Raw genomic sequence first — 17,568 nt, 5'->3', positions numbered from 1 at the left:
TTATTTATGTAGTTATACGTGTGGATGCACCACACGCAGGCACATATCTACACTCTTGAAACAACACTTTTTAATTCCTAAGAGCTGGTAAGCACTTGGATATGAACTTTATAAAATAAAAGCAATGGTTACAATCTTTAAAACTCATCAGATTTATTACCCAGATCTCATTCTGACAAAATATTTTGCTCTAACAATAGATACAGGGGAACTAGAGCTGAAAATATGGAATTCCAGATAAGAAAATTCTACAGGTTATGAATTGCATGAAAAATTGAATGCAGAAGGCACCCAAATTATTAACAAGTGTGTACAAGATCCAAAAATAAGCAATTTTGGACATATTAATTAATTACGGACAAATTTTATGTAGTTGGCTGCTTGCAAATTGTTGATATGACCTATAAATGTTTGAGATTTTTAACAGAAAGAAAAAGAGACAAATTGTGTATAAATATTACCTTTTTCTGTAAATTTTTTTCTTTGAGATTCGTTTACATTTTGATTTTTTTCTTCTGCAGACAGCTCTAAAGAAGGTAATAATCACGCTTGTTCGGAAAAAGTGAGTTGTTCAAGGCATGATAAGATCACATTTTCAGCTTTTGGTGGAACTTAATCCTGTGTTCCTGAAGAAAAAACAGCAAAAATACCCAAGAAGAACAGTAGAGGTTAAATATAAATAAATAAATAAATAAATAAATAAATAAATAAATAGATAGATAGATAAATAAATAATAAAAATGCTGTGTCTCTTTCTGGTGTACGGTTTTGTTAATAGCATTTCTGCTGGATAATGTGATATGGGAAATTTTAGGTATTTTTAAATTTCAGAGGACTAACAATAAACATTATTTTCATTAATCTTTAACTGTGCATAGGAGAGCCAAGATTTGCTAGACATTTTTGTTTTTAATTATTCCTAGCTTCTGAGAATATACTTTCTATAATTCTCTTTTGGCAGCTTGTTCATTTTACTGAGTTTCAAATAGTTATTTCTTCTAACTTTATGAAGCTCTTTTTACTTTTCCTTGGCTTTTCAGAAAATAAATTAGTTGTGAACGCTATGCATACCAAGACAATGATTTTTAATGAATCTCAATAGACCTAAAATAAGATGTATCTAATTGTAACTTTATTTTGATTACAAATTTCATCTTTATTTTGATTACAAATCCAAAATTATGTACAGTTTCTACAGTTGTCCATTCATCCCAGTTAAGGATTTCTTTTCCAGTAAGGGCAAAGAGAATTGAAAATTATTCTAACATTTGTTGTAAGAAAGCTTAATATTGATTTAGAACCGAAGAAGAAAACAAAAATAGGACAACAAATCCAAATTCATCAGAGTTCAGCCTTTGCCAGCTGTTCATACATGAGCTGAACTATTATGTACTCTATGCCATTTTGCTAGCAACTGTGGGGTCATGTGATAGAGACCAAGATTTACCATGAGTTATATGGAGATTACTGCTTTCCCAGCATGCACAGTCTGCCCATCTCTGCTAGTCTCCGTGTATGAATTTGGAAAAGAGACAAAGAAACATTATAGTGATTCGAGAGCTAGGAAAATATATACAGTTTCTGATCACTGTTCTCATCTGTAGAATCTGAAAAAATTTACCTTTTGCAATCTCACCTCACCATTGCAATCCATAGCAATTTATTCAAGCAATAAATCAGTGATTTCATGGTAGTTCTCTGAAAGGATTGTGAAGATAAAATGTACATCCTGATGCAGATGCAAGAAATCAAAGGTAGAAGAATTACTTGTGATTGGAGCAAATTAAAATGTGCAACATGTATTTTAAAATCCTCTTTCTTTTTATTGTTATATTAACTATTTGTCTTTTTCCACAATTATCTCATAAAATGAATGTATTCACTAAAAAAGAGCATCATGACATTGTCATTACTATGTTGGGAAAAGCAAGCCAGACAAACATAAAATATCACAACATAAAACTCTCCTTGAACCTCTCTGTTGAATTCCAGTAGTTATTGTCACTTATCACTATAGTTTGCCAAAGCAAATGAGGAGCTGCTTACATCCAAGGCCCATTTTATAAAATTCTGAGGACAGCTTTTGGTTTCACTGATCTTTCAGTGACATTCATAAAGCTTTAAAGACATCCTGCCTAGCAGCATTTTTGAGGAAAGTAGTAACCACTGTTTATGGCTTCTGGAACTTGCATAGAATGACATATATTAATCCATGCTAGTTTGTTTCTCCTTATCATCTTGCTAAAAATCTGAATTCTAAGTAAGATTATGTAGGAGAGTAACAGTTGATTTAATTTCACAGTGTCAGTACAGCAGCACAATATATGCCACATAAAAGTGCATTTTTATCTTTTTATCACCTTTTTTTTTTTCTTTTTTTTTTTCCTAGCATAGTAGCTTTACCAGATTTCGTAGTGTCAAACCATTAAATAATGCAATTTCACCTATCATGATTTATTAACACTTATTACTTAGTTTTCTGCTTGTTCTCTGTAAATACCATGGGGAATAAAATTGCAGGTACTGAACTTACTAATATTTGCAGTCTAAGTCTGACTTACTAAAAGCCAAAAGCTTTATTCTTGTTTTAAATTAAATGTAGAAGACACATATGTTTACCAGTTACTAGATTGTAAAAACTACAAATACAGTTTTATTTCTCCATTCTACAGCTCCCAGTGAAGCATACAGAATTCTACAGATTTTTTTTTTTTTCTGCCACTTTTCTACTAAGGTCACATATGCGTAAATACAGAGGAAAAGTTCTGGACAGGTAGCAATATAAAAGAATTTAGATATATAGTAGTCGATTTTATATTGTTGAAAATCCTAAACTCTCAGATGAGGACATTCCAAAAAGTGCTAACAATCACATGCAGATAAATTTACTACGGGACAGAGTAGTAGTAGGCCAAATCCTCAGTCATTTTTTTGATACAGTGTGGTCATCAACAGACATGTTAAACAGACAGTACTTATTGCTCAGTAATTGATTTCGGCCTCATGAAAAGACAGTGTGAAAGTATTGATCATTTCACTGAGGGACTTAGAGGCTGGCCTCATTGATTAAAAAATGTGCTTTCTTCACAGGAAAAGCAATTATACTTTAAAAAATTCAATCTATTTCCTTTCTTCTTTTAGTAGAGGATATGCATCTTTTCTCTCCATTCTATCCAAGTTTTTGGATTCTTTGGGAATTTTAATGATTTAATTACCACTCTATCATAATCTTTTCCTGCATTAAATTTCTGGCAATTATTTACCATATAAATTGAAATCAAGGTCCAAATTTTGACAACAGAGCCTCCTTTAATAGCAGTCTGCTATTATTTTTTATAAATAAATTTCCTTTTTCTGTTTAGAATCAGGTTTTAGCTTGAGCTTACAAGTTATCATGCTGCTCAATGCTCATCTCTTCCATTTTTTCATGGTACCTAAATAGCATAAGACTTCTACTGACATGAGATCACTTGGAGTATTACTTAACAACACCATTGTCATTCTAGCAGTTTTCATCTTTTAATCATTATATTCAATCACCGAAAACAAGCAAGTGCACAGAAACTGGCATTTAAATGCAATCTATTTTTCTGATTTCTCTACCAGCTGTCTTTCTCTGTACACTGTCATGTAGACACTTACAAATGAGTCTGTTTGGAAGCAATTGATCTTTGACTGATGTTCAGAAGCAGCTCTAGTATAATCAAGGAGAGAATACCTTTGCTCTGCCAGCCTTTCAACACACAAAGAAAATTCACAACTGAGAGGAGTTAAATACAGATATTATTGGAGAAATCTATATCATCTCACTGACCTTCTAAAATTGAATGTAGCCAAATAGTGAGTTTCAGGTGACTATAGGACAGAATAAAATCTCAGTTATTCCAGTTACAATCTGAAGATTTGCTTTGCAATGTACAAATCAGAAACTCTGGATGCTATGAGAAATTTCAGAGATAACTAAAAATATAGAAAATTAAGAACAAACAGACCACATTTCAGGCCCAGTATACTGACCTGGGTAACATCTTTTAAAAAGGTCTGAAAATATTCCCATGACTATCATGACTATTTTTCAGCGTCTTTAATCTATTCTTGCTCTCTTTAACACCTAAGATTCTCACATAAGCATAAATTAAAACTCCTGAAAGAAATGTGAAATTTTATGAGTCTGTATTATTATCAAGTCCTCCTTTTTCCAACTTTCCTCGATAGCAGTGGCCAACATTACCTGATGGTATTTCAGAAATAGGTCATACCTACATAACCACAGCTGAAAAAGAATTAGGGCACCTTTCTACTGCGCTGAAATACTGTGGACCTATGACATTCCAATTTTTGAAAACATATCTGGGAACAAGATTTGTGGAAAAACATACATACATCACCAATCTAAGAATCGATTTTGGACTGACATAAAATTAAGTCTTGGTGATTTCAGACAGCTTCAAGATTGAGGAGATACAATCTGAGGCCACAGTTTCATATTTCAGCACTAAATGACTGCATGAGAAGTGCTTCAAGAATCTTAATGGTTTACTATGTCTGCTTCATAATCTTGTCAGCCTTGCCAAGCCCTGGCAAATGTGTCAGTGTAAGAACACTTGAGATAGTTCTTTTTGCCAACTTTCTACTTAGAAAAGAGAAGGATTTCTGTTAAAGAAAGTCTACGTTAGTCTGCCATCTAAAGAGTCATCATAACACAAACAGAGACATAAAAAATAAATGTAGTTGGGAAAGGAGAAGAAGTAAAAAGAAGGAAAAAAGAATAGAAAGTAGCAATATTAAACATTAAAATTTAATTTTGTAATGATCAGTTGTGGAAATTATTTCTTTTTTCAGTTAAGACATATATCTGAATAAGGCTGATGAAAGTCTAGTGAGATGGGGAGAGTTGCAGCTAGAAAGACAAAAGTCAATGTATTGACTTCCTGTAGCACTACCATCAGGTGAAGAACACTAAGTAGAAAGCCTATGTGTTTTTCCTCAGTTCATCACAAGAGTTCTGTTGTTTTGTAGTGCCTCTTCTTTGTTATCTGACATAATTCTGAATGGGTAAATTTAGTCATTTTTAACCAGTTGCTGAATGTCAGCTTCTCTCTGTTGAGCTAAGCTGGATTTTTACCCTGGGACAATTCAACAAACTTCATATTTCTGAGCATCTACCATTGAATACACGAGCTATTACAGAGCATTACATGGGATTTTATGCAGCTCGTGCTAGAGCCTCTTAAATATTTTTCAAAGAATAAATGGAGGAACAATTTTTAAAAAGGGGACCTGTTCAATTTGAAGGATAGCTGGAAGGAGGCAAGCTTCCCTAGACAGAAAAGAACAAGATAAAAATAGATTATCATCTTCCACTAGGTTGTTAAGGCTAATGGAAATCAGAACATGGAAATCTGGACAGAGGTCAGCTACAACTCCATGGGTAGTATTTTTGGTCTAGATCAGTCTTACAGCTGAGGAAAAAAGCACAGCCAACTACAAAAGAGGGTTCTGGTTCATTTGAGACCTTTTTTATAACTGCAATTGTAGAGGTTCTTTAGGAAATAACAGTTTGTCTGTGCATGCAAAAAGCCCTCACTCAGATTTAATCAACTTGAACACCTCAGGAAGTAGCTCTGGGGCCTTGGCTAAATTAAAGAGAAAACTTCTCATTTTGAAATGGTGTATGTCAGTCTTTATAGACCAAATTCCCTTTATCCCTCCTGCAGCAGCAGTGCTAAACCTCAAAGGCCTTTTCTAAACCACATGTCTAGTTCGGAGCTCCTATTTTAAATTGTCTACATGTCTCTACCTACATAGCTTACTATACCTCCAGATCATATCCCTGCTTAATGTAATGTGATGTAAATGTCAGCTTGAATCACTATTGAAAACAAATGACACTTTTTGGGGCAGGTTAAGAATTAGAAAAGGGAAACAAATATTCTGTTGTTAGCATGTCTCTGCATTAGGCTGCTCAACAGACTGGTGTTTTCCTTTTGGTGTACTCTGAACAGAAGCAATTTTGCTTTTGTGTTTTAATAATACCAGCAAATAGAATTAAGGGAAACAGGATTTAGGAGTGGTGAAATTTCAGTTCCATGAAAAAGGTTCTTGTTGGATAAAAAGAGGAAAAATACCCAGCATATAGAAAAACAAATCGTCACAATGTTGTCTGAAAAATTATTTGGGTTTTATAAACAGCATTATTTTTGCCAAAGGAAAATATAATTAGTTATTGGACTACACTGCAATGTTTTTGATAGCAGTAGTTTTACCTTAATATCACCATTCTTAATATGATTCAACTAGTTAGCATAACCTAATACTACTAAAAATGTAAATAAATTGACCAGGGGTATGTAGCTTACTGTCAAAAACTGCTTATAAGTTATTAAGTTTACTTGGAGAATCTGCAATTTATCATCAATTTAAATCAATGGTTCTACACTGGGACTCCGTGAAGATGAACTATGTTATGATCAATAGCTATATTTTTAGACTGCAATGCCTGTTCATGAAGACAAATGACTGAATTTTAACCTCCTGTCACAAACAATGCATTGCTTGTACAACCACCCCTGTGTCCTGCAGGACTTCAAGAGGGGGGTGGTTTTCCGTGTATGGTATTCCTGTATTATTCTTCCCAAACTATTTCATGTTACAAGATAAAACACTTTCACATATTTATCAAAATAAATTTTAGGCATAGATCGACATTTATACAATACTGTAAATTTTCCTTGGATATTCATAATTCACTTGATTAATTCAAACAACTAATGTAGTGGGTGAATCACAGAATCATAGAATATCCTAAGATGGAAGGGACCTCAAAGGGACACCTTCCTTCACCCAGCTGGCAGTGTTGTGCCTGGTGCATCCCCACAGCATCATTTTCCCCTTTGGCTGTCAAGGGGACACTGCTGACTCACATCCAACTTTCTGTCAATCAGAACCCCAGAATACCTTTCTGTAGGACTAGTCTTCAGTCTCTGGTCTCCCACCTTGTACATGTATTTAGGATTATGCTGTCCCAGGCTCAGAAAACAGTACTTACTCTTGAGATACAGCCTTGTTGCAGGTAGTAAGATAGTTATAATAAGCTAAGAAAAAGAAAACACTTATACAAAGTGTATCACATAATAATTGTTATTAATTCCTTAGAGAAAGATACGAGCTTGCTACAACAGGTGTTTGAAATATCTGATGCACTATTGAGTATACCTGGTGAACAAGGTGTTGGCAGAAGGATGGAGGTAAGACTCTCAGGGAAGATACTAGGGTGCAATGGACCCAACACAGAACACAACAAAGCTGATGGCATCTCTGTGAAAACTTATTTTTTTAAAAGAAAACATCTCACAGGCAGTGAAAAAGGGATCAGAAGAATGAGAAACAGCAGTGATGACACCAGGTCCACAAGAGAAAGAGGTGGTCCTTGGAAGAGCAAATGTTCCTGAAGGACTTCAGTCAATGGAAAGCCACATCAGAGCAGAGGAACAGTGTGAAGAGAAAGAAGCAGCAAAGAGCAGTTGGTGCTCTGCTAATAATTCCCCACTCCCCACTTTCCTGTCTGGAGGGAAGGACTAAAGCTAAAACTAGGTTAAGGGGAATAAAGCGTGTTCTTTAAATGTTTGCCTTTTTGTTTCCTCCTGCCATAATCATTTAGTATGTATTTATGTTAATTAGCAATAAATTAATTTTCCTCCAGTCTGTTTTGCTCGCCCTCTCTTGCAGTTAGCAATTGATCTCCCTGTCTTTCTTTCTACCCCAAAGATTTGTCACTCCTTTCCTATTTTCTCTCTCCCAGCCAAGAAGGAGTAGAATGTTCAGATGGCTGGTTGAGAGCTGGAAAAGGCAGGCACACAATTTTTCAAAGTCTCTAGAAACAGATGGGCACATTTTACCTTCCCCCCAATAAATAGCCAACTACTTTGTCACGGCTCTTTTGTGGGACTTCTTTACAAGCATTTACAAAATTCACCTACCAGAAATATCATGTCAGGAAGGCCCTTTTGAAGACCAAGAGCAGAAACTGCCATACAGCAATGACGAGAGTTGTGTTCTAAAGCAATGCCCTCTCAGCTTGATTCACTTGCGTAAATGTCACAAATGTCGTAAATGTCACTAGGTCTAAATTTCTGTACTTTGTGGGTTTTTTATTTATTTTTTCTTCAGTTCTCTAAATATTCCTGACAGAGATATGGGAACAATCTTCTAATGTCACATATCTCTATATAAGATTGCAGCAATTCTATAAACTTTCAATTTCCATATGTACAGCATATTCAGTACAAGGTAGTAATCCTAGTACAGCTCAAAGAACTGTATGCAAGTTTCCCTCTGTATGATGCTCTGGCTTAGAAGCATCCCTTAGAAGGGAGCAAGTCCAAACAAGAGCAACAGGGCTTAGAGAATATGCTCTACAATGAGAGATTAAAGGAACTGGGGCTATTTAGTCTGGGCAAAAGGAGGCTGAGGGGAGACTTTATTGATCTCTTCTAATATCTGAAAGGTGATCACAGTGAGAGTGCGTTTGGTCTCTTCTCACTGGTGACAGGATAGAGGGAAATTGAATTAAGTTGCACCAGGTTAAGTTTAGGTTGGATATCAGGAAAAACTTATTTACATTAAGCACTGGAATGGGTTCCCCAAGGAGGTGGTTGAGTCACTATCTCTGGATGTGTTTAAAAACTGTTTGGATGTGGTGCTCAGGGACATGATTTAGTGGAGGACTGTTATAATTAGGGTAGTATGGTGTCAGCATTTTACAGGCTGGTCCTGCCCAGTTCCATGACTTGTGGGGCAGTTACAGTTGGACTTAATGATCATTAAGGTCTTTTCCAACCTAAGCAATTCTATGATTCTAACCACAGAGTTGCAAACAGAATTGTAACCAATTCTGTGCAAAGTAGCCTCAACAGCAGCTGAGATTGTTTCCCTTTAGTTGTGTTTTTAACAAACGTCTGTACTCCCACAAAAATTTAAGCAGTCAGAGAAGGAAAAACAAAATAAAAATCTATGATTTTATCAAAACACAGATCAAACCACTTGGTAATATTCAGTAAAACTATGTAAAAAATTACCCAAATCCCATGGATTCAACTGCAAAGCAACTATTACATGACAAATATTTCTATTATTTTTTCACAGTTTCACTGATTCTGTTTGCTCTGCAATTTGCATAATTATAAAATACAATGAAATAAGTAATCTATCATTTCCAAAGAGGCTGTGGTTCAAGTTCACAGCAAACTATGTAAGATCTGAAACAGTTCCCCCTGACTATTTTTTATTTTATTTGATTAAGTCAAAGACCTATTCTAGCTTATGTTTTGATTAAAGCTCTATACAACAAACATACAAACGGCTTTCTGATTAGTTCTACAAATGTTCCCGTATCAGATTTAAGCTAAACTGTTGGCTAGCAGCACAAATCTAAACAAAAGCTGGTAATTATGGACGAGCTTATCTCTCCGTAGAGGCACAGGATTTTGAGAATATTCAACTCCAAGACCACACTTTTTGGAGGTGAGATTTGAGGAAGAATAAATTGCCACTTCAAAGCTGATTCAAGTACATCATCTCCAGCTTTCCCTATTGTAACTTCTACAACACAATCCGTGTAGACAGAACCCAAACTCTCAAGTTCCCAGACCTTTTGTGAAAACGTGTCTTAAAAGCACGCATTTCCTGTCAGCAGCTACCTGTATGGAAGACAAAGTTTTCAGGATACTATAACTTCCTACAAAGGAGAAATCTGAAACATTTCATTTAAGATCTACCCCACCCCTAGAAGATAACCATACATAGCATTATAAGAAGGGACATATTTCAGAAACTGGCATCAGTACTTATCTTCTGCCTCAAAAACAGCAAAGATAAATCAATAGGAACACTGTGAAGCTACTCATCATAGAAGTCTTTTGAAAAAAAACAAAAAAACAAAAAACCACAGCAACAACAACAACAAAAACAAAAAAACAAAACAAAAACAAAACAAAACAAAAAAACAGAAGTAACATGGAATACCACATCAAAGATAAGTCATATATTACAAGGGGCAGAATATGATATATTCTTCCATGGAATAAAGTGACTACACAGGTTACTAAAAGTTATCCAGAACTGAAGTGTGTGCTGTTCACTTAAAGTGACCAATTTCCTATTCAAATCAAGGATATACTGACTACTGAAAATACAGGTTAGAAGTAAGATATCATCACAGTTGCAGCTCATAACAGGAAAAGCTGTTTCTTTCCATTATATTTTTTTCCTTCAATAGCTTTTGAAACCAAAATTTAACAAGCGCATGTTTAATGGTTGATGGGTTACCAAGAAGCTTAAGACACCCTGCAAAAAACCTAGCAGAGTTGAAGTACTATCTTTCTTCCTTGAGGACTACCACAATTATGGGTGTGTTATTCCATTTGCAGGAACATGCATGCCACAAATTTATACATAAGGAAGTAAAAAAAAAAAATAAATTAAAAATTACAATTGAAATAGAAATAAAAATGCAGTCAAACAGTGCATTACATGTAGCTCTCACATTTTATCATTATATTTCCCTCCATTTTAGTGTTTTTAAGTCATTTTAAATTTCCTGAATATGAAGAGGGAAAATAATAACAGAGGGGGAATGGAAAAGGGGAAGGAAAAAGCCATGACGACAGCTGATCTCTTCTCTACATTATCAAGTTAAAGAGTAGCATCCTCTTAGTTTTTAAATCTTGAGCAAGCACCTTTATTAAATATTGATGCAGCCAGACTCATGGTTTTCAGCTTCAATATTCCTCTGCGAATTGCAGGAAATGTTCCAATTTGTGATAAGTCATAGGTCACACTAGATAAACTCCTGGAACCTTGTCGTTATCCCCAGACAGAAACAAAGCATAATACATTTTCTGCAAATAAATATATAAAGAACATAAACTTTTCAATAACATTTGCTATTCCTCTTTCAAATGAAAGACAGCGTTTGACCAGTTGTTTACCTGTATTGTTCACTTACTATAGATTTTATCTCCATAGTGCTTCTTTATTAAGCAATTTTCTGGTTGCCCAGGCATGGCACCTATTTATTTAAAGCACTGACACCATGAAAAAGAAAAAATGTTTTTTTGTAAGAGAAAAATAAGCAAAACATGTAAATTGGGGAAAACAAAATATAGCTCACTCTTGTTACAAAGAAAGTTAGAGAATCCATCTTGCAAACAAGTCATGTCTTTACTTTTGAACTGAATCAGAAAGAATAAATGGATGACTCTTATTTCTATACCGCAAAATCTCTCCTCTTCAGCTTAGGCCAAAATGTCATTTCTTCAAGATTCTTTTCAGCTTTGAAGTGGGGGATTCTGACTATGGCTTCTGAATCCTGAGTTTACAGTTTGACAGTCATTTTCAGAAGGAAAATCATCACTTATAGAAGAAGCCTACACAGAAGCTTGTTGGTAAATTGAACTGTGTACATACTCGACATTGTGGCATACTTAATCACTTGTGTATTCTTTCTGTGTATTCATAAAGTGCATAGGACTATGGGAGACTTCAGCCTACTTTGCTTGAGCAAGTTCCCCCTTTCTGAGCTAAGCAAATAATTGCTGCCCCATGGACAGCACAGTACTACACACAGCCTAATCAGTAATGATACTGGGCTGTCACCTTACCTCCAGTTTTTGGGTCTGCAGTTGTTCAGGGATCTGCATGCTGTTTAGACCTTCTAACACAGTCTATAACTCTAACTGGTGAGAGTCTAAGTAAATACCTAGATCAATATTTATCAGTAATTAAAATTCATATTTGAGTTTTCTAACTTCAAAAGAAAATCTAAACAGAAATACAGAACTATTTTCAAAATGTCTAGAATTCATCAGTATTAAAATTTTTAAGCTTCATTTGTAACGAGTAGTTCTGAAGATATTTTGGCTTTTTTTCCTTCCCTTCCTTGCTTTCTGCCTGCCTTCCTTTTCTTTCTTGTATTTCTTTCCCTTCCCTTCCCTTCCCTTCCCTTCCCTTCCCTTCCCTTCCCTTCCCTTCCCTTCTTTTTGTTTGCCACCAGCCAGAAAGCAAATATTTTAAATGTTTCCCAAGAAAATTATTTTCACTCTCCTCGGAGAAGATCTGAGAAGTTCCTCTTTTTTTCAGTTTCTTAGGCTGTAGGAAACACCTTCCATAAGTCTTTGCATCCAAAATACTCATCCTTTCCATCTATTACCTGGTCTTCATTTTCCTTTTAACACGGCTTTATATGTCCTGTTCCTGCTTCGTTTCAGAAAACATTCTTACATCTTATGTTATAGGCTTCTTCACAGGCTTCATACGCTTCTTAATATGACTTTCCTGAATATGTAGTTCTGATTTTTTCCCAAGTCCATGCAGAGAAACTCAAAATGCATTCCTGCTTCTACTCGTTCTCCTGAGGAATTCAGTTCTTGAAAGAAGAAGGTTTTGATAAGCATCTAGATTTTTCAGTCACTCTCTGGGTGTTCTTAACAGTGAAAGCAGTAAACTGTCTTAGTCTCTCTTCTCTCTGTAACAGAACTGTTCACATCTCATACAGCTATTATACTTCCTAAGAGCTAATATACCAAACATTGTTCTGTAAGTAACCCCTTGAACTAAGACTCTGCTGGCCATACAGAGCACAAAGGGGTTAGCATGAAAAAAAAAACATCCAATGGAAATGTTTAGATTTATATTTCTGGTAATAAATCTAATAAATCTGGTAATAAATGTTCCACATTAAAGATATTTCAGAAGATTTGAATTTAATACTAGATCAGGAAAATTAAAAAAATAAAAATAAAAAAAAATCATAGACTCAAATGTTATTTTACATAATATTTAAGATCAACATTATCTCAGACTTTCTGAATGGGTTTCAACATTTTGTTTCCTTGATCCTAACAACACTTGACATTTGTGTCTGTGCATAGAGTACCCAGTAGCTAATTGTATCCTTCTCAAACTTTTATCCCTTTGAAAGGCAAAGCATCTGGTGATGTAATGAAAAGGATAGTGTCTTCTAATGGCATTTGAAATTTTGTTTAGCTCCTTCTCTCCTTTGATCTTTCTGCTTTCACCTTCTAGGGAAATGACCCTAGAGTGGGATGCTGTGAAGAGACTATTCCTGGAAAACTGTATCTGGGTAGCAAAATGGAGTGGATAGGCATTATCTCTCAGTGAGGATTTCTCAGTGTAAAAATGTTACCTCCATATTGTCTTCATCAAGGGAGTAATAACTATTAGAATGAAGCATTGGTTTGTGCACAGAGAACGTATCATTTCTCTGTTGGACTATGAATAATGAATTAGTGGCTTATTTTCTGTCTAAGTTATCAGCTAATTATTATTTCTCAGACAAGCAATAATCCCTTTCATGAGAGAAAGCCTTCAAAGGGAATATTTTCAATCAAGAACACAAAGAGCACAGAAATGTAAAGCACAGAAAGGTTAAACTTGGTTTGGTGCAAGCCTTCCCACTTCTCCAAGCTTTTCAGAGCCTCAAATAGCTCTAAAGGCCTCAAAAAAAGAGACTTTCATTTATCACTCTTCTATAATCCATTTAAAATCTGTGTCTGTGAACCTGACTCATTTGTATTTTTATGGTAGGAATCAGAAAGTTAAAATGGTGACAGGAAAGATAAAACAAAGACAGAGATATGGCATTGCTGTGCCAACTAGACCTGGAAAAACAACTGTACAGACTGATAGGCTGAGTGGAGAAAGAAAGAAAACCAGTTCCTTTCTCCCCTAAGGCATCAGTCTGAGCAGAAGGCACCACTACCTTTGTCCCAGAAGGCAGGAAAATGCAGAGATGCTGGAAAGTCTCTCAGTTGGATCATATAGTCATAGAATCCCAAAGGTTGAAAAAGTCCTCTAAATTCATCCATTCCAAATGTCCACTGATTGGATCATATAGTCATAGAATCCCAAAGGTTGAAGAAGTCTTCTAAGTTCATCCATTCCAAATGTCCACTGATCACCAATATTTCCCACCAAACCATGTCTCTCCTGGCTCTTCGCTGAATTAAATATAGATGCTGGAAATTCTTGAGCTAGGTAAGATCATGAATTCACTAGGGTAATGTGTCTGATGTGGGACAGACATGTCTGTAGCACAATGCCATATTTGGGCCAGATGCTTGGGGAGCTGCCTATGTTCTACCAGGTCCCCCTACTGACTAAATTAAATTCACAAGCAATAGGGTTTATTTGGGTCCCATTGTGGTCTCCCTTGCCTGTCTGATTCCAGGGCTGAGTCAGGAAAACATATTAGCGAAGCTGTTCCAGGCATTGCTGAGCTCAGAAGTGCACATCTGAGCAGAGAAGAACATAGAATTCTCAATGAGGCTAAAAGGTCACAGGAACTCACATCAGTTCCCCTTGCATTCCTTCCACTGCAGTTAGACCAGCAACAATTCCAGTCTCTTTACAGAAATTACAGTGGTGCTTTTAGTGAAGTCCTGTGAATAACATTTTGCAAAGTGACTGCAGTCGTCTTTCTTAGGGCTGGTATTGTGAGCATAGTGTGGTACTCACTCTGTGCTAATAGATTTTAAGAGGTCTTCTCCAAGAGATACAACTGAAATGCTTTGGAATACAAAGGCATCAGAGTGCACAGAAAGATGGTTTTAGAGGCAACTGTGCACCAAGGAATTAATAATTCTCACTGAATGAATCATGTACTAGGTAGTCAACACAGCCTAATCAAATCTATTTCTACATATCTTCACAATGTCAGCATGATTACTGGCTATATCATAGGACACTGGCTGAATTTGCTGCCTAGCTATTACACGCTAATCACAAGTAGTCTAGAGGAGAAATCAGTTTTGATTCATAACTTTGATTAATGTGCTCTTTAGAATATAGAGACAATAACACATGCATATTCATCTTCATTGTTATTGCTACAAAATTTTGAAGGGTGCCTGTAACAAGCTTTTTCCATTTAGATATATGATTCTGTTAGGATTTTAGAGCATTCCTTGTTAGTAGTAGGTAGCAACAAATCTCTAACCAAAGAAATGGTATGTAAAATAAGAAAATATTTTTTTCTAAAAGCTAAATAATAGCTAATGGCCTTCTTCTGCACATTGCCATAGAAATCCAAATATAGAGAATCAATCCCAGACATGACCCTAGTGTTGAGAAACTTAACTACATAATGCAACCAACCACAAAGATTAAGTAGCAGCAGCTATGGATGAGATCATCACTGAACATTGACAGTCCAAACAATGACAGTGATTTCACTAGCTTGCTATGTGCTGAGAGCACTGTAATTCCAAACCCATTTCTTCTTTGCAAAACACTTGTGCTATTTCTCACCCAAGACAGAACATACAGCTTTTAGTTATAAAATAATTTGGATTATGCAAAGTTGCAGCTGTAAATCAGTGCAATTCTATTGATTTCAGAGGACCAATACTGCCTTACACTGATATTCTGATCCTGTCAGCTTTTAAATAAACTTAGATCAGCAGTTAGAACTCTCACTGAAGAAACTGTATTTTTTCAGACATTTTTAAAATCATCTGTTCATTCTGTACTGAAGCAGTACTGACTTGCATGCATGCCTACAGATAAAGTTAATGCAACTATGAATGTTTTACAGTTTTCCAATGCTGTCTGTGTGACAAACCACAAATAAAGCTAATACTGATATGGTGTTTTAGTATCAGCAACAGACCTGAAACAGGAAACCAATAAGCAGAATAAAAATTGTTTTTATGAATTACAATTAATAAAAGCTTAAATATATCATTTTACCTGGTTTCATGTCATATTCAGAGAGTTTTTATGTTCCAAGGTTACACACTTGATAACTTCTTGAGGTAAGCCCAAATCTCTAAGTTATTCTGAGGATCATAGAATCATTTGAGTTAGAAGCAACCATTAAAGGTCATCTAGCCCAACTTCCATGCAAGGAACAGCAACACCTACAGCTCAATCAGGTTGCTCAGAACCCTGTCCAGTTTGACCTTTTGTGTCTCCAGGGATGGTGTATCCACCACCTCTCTGCACTAACAGCTCCAGTGCTTCACTTTTACTGCAAAAATGTCTTCTTTATATTCAATCTAAATCTCCCCTCTTTAAATTGGAAATAATTTTCCCTTGTCCCAACTGATCCTGCTGAAGAGTACGTCCCATTCTTTCTTATAGCCCCTGTCTAGATACAGAAAGGCCATTAACACATATCCCTGGATCCTTCTCTTCTCCAAGCTGAACAGCCTCAGCTCTCTCCAGCCTGTCATGTTTCACTCCTTGTATAATTTTTACAGACTTCCTCTGGATGCACTCCAACTAGTCCATCTCTCCCCTGTGCTGAGGACTCCACATCTGGATGCAGTACTCCGGCTAAGGTCTCACCAGTGCAGAGGGGCAGAATCACCTATCCCAACCTACTGGCCCCCAACTTTTGATGCAGCCCAGGATATGGTTTGCTCTCCAACCCAGCCAGCTTCGAAGAATTTCTTGCTGAGAACTCACTGACCTTGACAGCAGGTGCTATGCAGGAACAAAAATAATTCTCAAGAATATTTGTTCCCTTCCACCTTTTAGCATCCTTAAAAGAGAACAAGGAAAGACCTGTTTTACCGTTTTTTATGAGATGACCACAGAGCAGATGTAAGTCCTTTTTTGGCTACTTCAGATGACAGGAGGCTGATATACTACACCATCAGCCTGCTGGTGGTGTGCAGAGAGGAAAAGTCTTGTTTCTGAAGTCAGCAGCACTTTCACAGCTATCATCTCTCACCTTCCATAATTTTTTCTTGTGAATGTGTGAATTTACCCAGGACTGAACAGAAAATGAGAACATGAAGGTGTGGAAGCAGGTGAAAGGATAGACAGTGCGATGAAAATTTAGGAAGACACAATAATTTCTAAGGCAAGGAAGTGAACCAGGTATCATATTTGCTAATAAAAGTCAGAACAGCAAGGATCAAGATGGTAGGATGTCAACATAAACAAGGCAAAAGAACGAAACATAAAGCAGTATTTTTATTATTGTTTTGTCTTACTAATTTTAGTATTTTTTCTACTAATTACTACAAAATAACCACTATAATAAGAAATCACTAGGAGAAAGAAGTTGGGAACTCTCTTAAAAATGTATTGCCTTGTTGTAACTCTGCATTGACATTTAATACATTTAATCAGCAGGGCTTGTCCCCACTCAAATCTTTGCAGTCTAATATTTGCAGAAAATAATGTATTTCAGTCTGTCAATGAGAAGTAAATTATTAGCCTCTCATGGGCATGTATTTTGGAACTTTACTCTGTTGACAGTGATAATGAAAAATGTTTACCTTAAAAATATAGATGACAGAATTTACTTTGAAGTCTGTACATAAGCGCTTTGCTTAATTCCTTCATTCATCAGCTACTGCAGTAGAGGTTTGGTTTTGTGTTGTGTTTTTTTTTAAACTAGAAAGCTATTCAAACTGTTATACTCTCAGAAATTTGTTATTATGCAATACCACACTTCACTGCATTGTTCATATAGCAGAGAACATCAACAATCAAATAAAAATATAAACAGATGTTATTATAGCTTAAGCAACTTTA

The sequence above is a fragment of the Coturnix japonica genome, chromosome 4, assembly GCF_001577835.2.
Source record: "Coturnix japonica isolate 7356 chromosome 4, Coturnix japonica 2.1, whole genome shotgun sequence".
NCBI lineage: Eukaryota > Metazoa > Chordata > Aves > Galliformes > Phasianidae > Coturnix > Coturnix japonica.
Note: the sequence above shows the minus strand (reverse complement) of the source record.